This window comes from Lathyrus oleraceus, chromosome 6 (assembly GCF_024323335.1).
Source record: "Lathyrus oleraceus cultivar Zhongwan6 chromosome 6, CAAS_Psat_ZW6_1.0, whole genome shotgun sequence".
Classification (NCBI taxonomy): domain Eukaryota; kingdom Viridiplantae; phylum Streptophyta; class Magnoliopsida; order Fabales; family Fabaceae; genus Lathyrus; species Lathyrus oleraceus.
This window is the reverse complement of record NC_066584.1, coordinates 304800781-304808304: the sequence shown is the minus strand read 5'-3', so window position 1 is coordinate 304808304 and position 7524 is coordinate 304800781. Positions and strand designations below refer to the sequence as shown.

The following is a 7524-nucleotide window of genomic DNA, read 5'->3' as shown; positions in this document are numbered from 1 at the left end:
TTCATGCACTCCTCCTTGGGCTTCCTTCTTCTCAACTGTCGCTCGTTCGACTCCCCATGATTGATGATTTTGAGCCATATCTTCGATGAGGGCACTAGCTTCAGGATAAGGTTTGTTCATTAGATCACCGCCTGCGGCAGCGTCGATGGTCATCTTCGTGTTATAGTGAAATCCATTATAGAAGGTTTGAATAAATAACCAATTTTCTAAACCATGATGTGGGCATGATCGTAACAACTCTTTATATCTCTCCCAAGCTTCGAACAACGATTCTCCTTGGTTTTGGGTAAATCTAGTTATATGGTTTCGAAGAACGGCGGTCTTACTCGGGGGAAAGTATCTAGCAAGAAAAACTCTTCTAAGGTTATCCCAAGTCGTAATGGAATTGGATGGAAGGGAATCTAACCATGATAGGGCTTTATCTCTGAGGGAAAAAGGGAATAATCTTAAACGTATTGCCTCAGGAGAAGCTCCATTGATTTTAAAATTGTCTGCTAATTGAAGAAATATTTTTAAATGTTGGTTTGGGTTCTCAGTAGCGAGACCTGCGAATTGTCTCTGTTGCACTAGTTGCAACAGGGATGGTTTAAGTTCAAAATTATTAGCTGGGATGGTTGGGTTTACTATACTAGAACTAGGTTCTTCATTTGATGGTTGAGCGAAATCTTTAAGAGGTCTTTGGTTTTGATCTTCGGCCATAGCTCTCTTAATTCTATGAAAGAATAAACGTGCGCGAGCGTAACGTCCAGGTTCCGCCAGAGGGTATACTAAGCTTAAACTTCCGGTGCTACGAGTTCTTCGCATTGACCGACGGGAAATAGCCTAAGTCTAAATGATATAACAACAGGAAAATGAAATTTGACAAAATTGGTCCCCGACAACAGCGCCAAAAACTTGATGCGTGCTTTTCGCAAGTATACGAACGCGTCAGAGTAATATAAAAGATTGTCGAATCCACAGAGACCAAGTGTCAATCTATCGTTATCTATTGTTATGGTGTTTATCAAAGACAATCAAAATAGGTGTTTTTAGAGTGTGCAATGAAAAGTAAAGTATTGAATAAAGTTTAATTAATAAAGATAGGATCGAATGTAATTCACATAATCAATTAATAATCCAAGTACTCGCTGATAGAACTACTTATGGGCAATGTTTCCTACTTTGAAAAGACTTAATTTAATGGGAACTGTCGCTTTCGCGTATTCAGAACCGAGTTGTACTCCCTAATCAAACCCTCTTATTGTCACTTATAAAAAGGCGCGCATTACGTTAGAGTAGTAAACCTATTTTTAAGAAATATAGTATCTTGACTAAGTTGAAAAGTATTATAACCTGGATTTCTTAACCAAAAGAGGTTCTTATGAACCAGACTCTAGACTTATAAACGCGTCCGAAAATAGTTTTAAAATATCTTTTCTTCTTAAGTTAAAAACTCCTAATGAACTAAACAAAGCGCTTTCGCTGTTTTTGAAATACTTAAAAATAATTAAGTTTAGATAGACGTTGGACGGCTTTCGATCTTACCCAACGGAATTGAAGTGCGGGAAAACTTAAGTTGAAAGTTAAAATAGCCCTTAAGTGCTTCTACGAACAATTGTACGGATTATCGGTTCGATTACGATCCTTACATTCTAACCTTATAGATTTAGTTAGACATGGTAAAGTAAAAGTGCATTAACTTAAATAAAAGTAGTGCGAGTGCGGAAAGTAAATAAAAGTAGTGCGAGTGCGAGAAATAAATAAAGTAAAGCGAGTGTGAGGAAATAAATAAAAGTAGTGCGAGTGCGAGGAAATACATAAAGTAAAGCGAGTGCGAGAAATAAATAAAGTAAAGCGAGTGCGAAGAAATAAATAAAGTAAAGCGAATGCGAGGAAATAAATAAAGTAGAGCGAGTGCGAGGAAATAAATAAAGTAAAGGCAAAGTAATAAAAACCTGCTCCAATCGGAGGGTTGAGTAAATTGCAAAGCGGAAATGAAAATGGCGGCGGGATTAACTTCCTTCCAAAGTGCTCCAAACTCGATTACAGACTCGATCACAGACTTGATTACACAATTGTGGTAACACTCTAATGCAAAGCGATTACCACTTTAAAATACTGAATATATGCCTAAGTGAAACAAAGTTGCTCTGAGTTTGCCTCTGCTCTAAGTTTGGATGATTGAATAAGTGATTTCGAGTCTCTATTTATAGGAGAGTAAAATGATGGAAATGACAAGGATACCCTTCAACTTGAAAATGGGAGGGAAAACTTTTCCTCTTGTGGCGCCCGTCACAAGGCCATGGCGCCCGTCACAAGGCCAATCTGAGGCGCCTTAGTGGAAGTAGTGGGGAACGTGGCAGTTGAGGGAGGTTGAGCTTGGACACGTCATGGCAGGGTCTATGGCGCCAACCATGGTGGAAGCCACAAGTACAAAATGCTGAATTTTAGGGTTTTTAGCTCTTTTTTGCTCTTTTTCTCGATCGGGGCTCCGATTAAAGTAAAAACCTAAAAACAAAGAAAAACATAGTAATAACACAACAAAATAACAATAAAACAACTAAAATTCATGCGAAATCGGAGTCGAAAATACGGTGAATTTCAGTGTTATCAACTATCCAACCCCATATACCATCTTAGTACGGCGTTGGTTAGACTGTCTTGGAAGTAGTGGATTAACAGCTGATCATTGTCTGTTTGGGTAGATATCTTACGGGCATACATCACCAAATGACTGAGCGAACATGTGTTCCCTTTGTATTTTTCAAAGTCAGGGACTTTGAACTTCACTGGAATCTTCACATTTAGCACCAGCCATAATTCAGCAGCACTCTTCCCAAAAAGGTCCTTACCTCTCAATGTTTTCAACTCCTTGCGCATCTTAAGAAATTAATCCTTCATTTCATCCATTTTCTCATAAACGCCCGGGCCCTTAGATGGCTCGGAGTGATAAATGGTGTCTTCCACACGAGGCAAGGTATGCGCTACAGGCGGTGGCACATACATGACCGGGCTAGATGCTGGCATGAAAGCAAATATGGGCGCAAAGCCCTCAGGTACGAAGTTCGGCGGCATTCCCCACGGGAATCCGACAGGCATGGCATGCGCAAAATGAGCGGCAGTTGCGGGAACAGTAGAGGTAGCCACCTTTAAAATGACAGTCCTCTAAGGAGGAGGAGTTGCAGGTGTTGGAGAAGACTGACTCTGCGCGGCTAGAACTGACTCCATCATGGCAGTCAGGCGGGCGATCTCCTCTTTTAGGTCTCGATTCTCTTGCTCGAGATGTTCCATGATTCTGGAGTGATTGACGCGAGTATTATACCGATGAGTCAGCTTGGTTGAAGCACAGAAGAAACACCAATGAGACATCTGGCGAAAGAGAAACCTGTTATGCAAATGATACGTGAAATGCAATGCTTGATTTTTTTTTATTTCCAAGGAACTTACTATATTATTTGTGAATATATATATATATATATATATATATATATATATTATATATATATATATATATATATATAATATATATATATATATATATATATATATATATATATATATATATATATAACAACAATTGCAACAATTTGATATGACCAAAGAATCTCTTTTATTTATATAATTGGAAGGATTACACCGAGTACAATTTCAGAAACCAAATGAAAAACACAAGAGAAAAGGAGACTAGTTATCCTAAGGATCCCTAACAACAACGTCAGAAGATCTGGCTGCAGGTGCGTACTTCCTTCGAATGTGTCGGATCTCTGTCTCAAAAGAAGCCTTCATCTGAGTCATCTCGAGGACAAGCTGATCAACAATCTTCTTTCAAGCAACGGAAGGCTGAGGCATGCTAGAAGATGAAACCCCTGCCTCTCTCTGTCTTTTCGTCACTCGATCGTCAAGTAGCTCAATGAGTGCATCCTTGTCCTTAGACTCAAGTTACAACTCCTCATGCTTTTGGGTCAAAGCACGGAAACTCTCTTCCTACATATCCTTCTCTTGCTTCATCTTGGCGAGCGTGTCTTCCAACTCCTCTACATCTTGGTTAGGGAGAGTTAATGGCTCAACCACAACCATAGACATGGGTCTCTCACAAGGATACGACATCTTCAACTCCAAAGCTCTCTTCTTCACCCAAAGAGTGTAAGCTTCCAAAGCTACACAATTGTGTGGACCAAGCTCGGATCTTCCTTTCCTATGCACATTATGCCAAGCATGCACAATCTTCTGCTTCAAATGTTAGAGATCTTTACCCTCTCATAGAAAAGACCTTCTAACAACATGTTATTAGGTCTGTCTCTCAAGGGGAACCCAAGTTGACGACGAGGCAAAGAAGGGTTGTAGTTGATTCCTCCTTGTGTACTAATGAGAGGCACATTGGAGAATTCACCATAACTATCAATGATCTCCAAACTGCTCAAAGAAGGATCATACCAAAATATGTCATCATTGGTGAGAGACATAAGTCTCTGAGACCACCGTAGACATTGTTTGTTCTCCACAAAAGCAGGTGTCTGAGGCAAGTGTGAAATAAACCACTTGTACAGAGGAATGCAACAGACAATAGTTCCACCACCCTTAGAATTCTTTAGATGCAAATAAAAGTACATATCACCCAACAAAGTAGGCACAGGATTCCCAATCAAGAAAATTCTAATGGCGTTAACATCAACAAAACCGTCAATGTTAGGGAACAAAGCTAATCCATAAATCAGCAACACAAAGATAGCTTCAAAAGCGTCCTTACTACCGGCTTGAGCAAAGGCAGTAGCTTCCTTAATGAGAAAATTAGATGGCAACCCAAACAATCCTCCTTTCTTTACCCAGTGTGCCTCTATCTCAGACTTCTTCAAGTGAAGAGCTTCTGCAATAAGATGAGACCTGCGAATCTCTTCTAATCCACTAAAAGACACTTTGCTAGAAACAGGTATTCCCAAGAGATGGGCATACTCCTCCAACATAGGCACGAGCTGATAATCAGGAAAAGTGAAGCAACGATAGAGAGGATCATAGAACTGCACTAACACACTCAAGAGTCCTTCAACCACATCAACATACAAAATAGATAGAAGCTTCCCATGATGTTGCTTGAAGTCCAAGGGATCTAATACAAAAGATGCTAGCTTCCTTAACCCTTTCAAGTCGGGACATCTGAAAATGTACTTCTTAGTGTTCCTTCATCCATAATCCATGGTCTGAAAATATTTGCAAATAATACCTCAGTTCCTTGAAATTTTTGTGTGATGAATGTTATGATGCGCATGAATGCATGAATGCAACAATCAAAAATAAGGGATCACACACAAGGCAAACAAATAAAGGTCAAGGGATGAATCAAGTCATTGTCAAGATCAACCATCCATTTTGGTGGATTATGTTTTTCACCTTATCAACACCCAAGTTCCATTGATATTGACAAGATTTGATTGGATCAACCAAGAATCAAGGGTTTGTTGTGAATCACGAGCATCGAGTCTGGGTAAGAACCATCCCCAAGGAGAGAAATAAGGATAAAAACTTGTAGATCATGTTCTAAAAAGTTCCCAGAGTCTTAATTCCATCTATCGGATATTACACGTTAAGATGACTGACTCATCGACCCATAATATTCTCAAGAGAAACTCGTCTGAGTGTAGTATCGCATAACAACTGTTATCAAGTCTACACTTTAACAGTCTCCGCACTACGTCCTAAATAGGCCAAGAGGGGTTAAACGTTATACGGTCCTCGGCTTCTCAGACCCCAAATTAGAGATAGTAATGCCTAACCACAAATATTTGTGTGACATTTCCAAATCCAAAAGGGTCTCCACTGAGCAGATGGATCTCAAGCCAACTTCTTAAGGACTACTCCACACAAGTCAAACATGACTATACCATCCTCCTATCTTAATTTCACTCAAGTTCGGGTTAGAACTTATCTCACCACTCAGAGATCACCAAGCACAACAAGCAGATTATATCACACAAACAAATACACATACATCAACTATATACAATTATATACACACACACACAAAAGTAGGCTAAACCCACTGGAGACTACTCCCCAGCAGAGTCACCACTTAATTTCTGTAGCGGTAAATTCATGATCATCAAGCTATGGATAAGCAAGACATCAAATAACAAGAGTCACCACCGCGCTTTTATTGTTTCCAAGGGAAAAGGGAAAAGTACGAACAAAACCCATAAAATAAGAAGTTTTCAAATCAAAACTAATAAAATTCCAGAGATTACAGGTAAGGGGGTTGGTTAAATAGAGGGAAGGTGTTAGCACCCAAAGTGTCCTAGGTACTCCTAGGGAGCCCTTTCTTGTTTGCATATGTATTTGGTACAAATGATGTTAGCATGAAAATAGAGTGGGGGTATGAGAAAAGAATTCATTAGTTATATTTTTGTGTTTGACAAGACCTTCGGACTTGTGCCTACGTACCAACATAAAAATGAGGGATCAAAACCTTGTAGTTCGTGATACAAATTTCAAAGTGGATGTTTTGCTTTTAACAAAAATTAGGTTTTGAAAGGCACAAAGGCCTAGAAAATGTTTTGAATGAGTTCGTTCTTTTTGGCTTTTGAAAATTTTAATTCAAGTATAGTTAAGTTCATTTACATGTTTATTTAAGAAAAGAAGTTTGAAAATGCAATGGCTTAAGGGCAAAGTTTCTAGTTTGTAAAAGTGGTCAAAGTTTGAAAATCTACAAACACAAGCAAAGAATATTTTTTGAAAGGAGGGAAAGATTTTGAAATTAAAGAAGTGGGAAGGAGATGAAGAGACTAATCCTAGCATAAATTTAAAAGTTAAGAGTTGAAAAGATCTGACCAATGGGCTACAATCCAATAGACAAGAATGTCATATAGAAACCCAAATTCCCTTGGACATTAGAATCAAACAACAAACAATGCACACAATATTATCTTGAAGAGCAAGGCATCAAATAAAGATAGCCACATCCAAGCTTAACAACTCCATGATCTTCTTCAAATTTGCCCATGTAGCAGATGAATTTCACAATGCCATAAGTCACAGGTTCAAAATAACAGCTTCACAATGATCATGTTGTAGATGAACTCAAGTGGATCTTCAATGATGTATTAGATGAAGTTTCAAATTGTAAGCACTTGGTTACATGAAATTTGGCATTGACCAAGTCCTTTGCATAGGGAGTGTTGCCTAAATTCTAAGTCCAATTGTCTCAGATCAAACCAACAGTCCACACAAGACGTTTTTTAGGGTTTTTGTTCTTATTATGTACATTAATGGTGAAAGACCACACAAACAAACACAATATACACAAGAAAAATATATCACAAAATATGGTCCAAATGGACAAAGTGAAAATGACATTAACATAAACAATTAGAATGGTATGAATAATGGCAAATGAATAAGGCTTAAAAATAAAGTGCATTAAAGTAAATGGCTTGAAATTAAATGTTAGTTGTTAATGAGTTAGAAGTTAGTATTGCTTTTGCTTTTTTATTTTTAAGTCATTCTTTGGAGAACACTCAACCCACTTATCACAAGCATGGATCCTTGAACCAAGAC

General features: G+C 38.4%; 1 non-coding gene across 1 annotated transcript; it reads left to right on the top strand.

Moving 5' to 3' along the window:
- Positions 1 to 208: 208 nt before the first annotated feature.
- LOC127099639 (small nucleolar RNA R71) lies at positions 209 to 315 on the top strand. The gene has a single exon (XR_007794120.1). It is a non-coding gene; the product is annotated as a small nucleolar RNA R71 (small nucleolar RNA).
- The last annotated feature ends 7209 nt before the right edge of the window (positions 316 to 7524 follow it).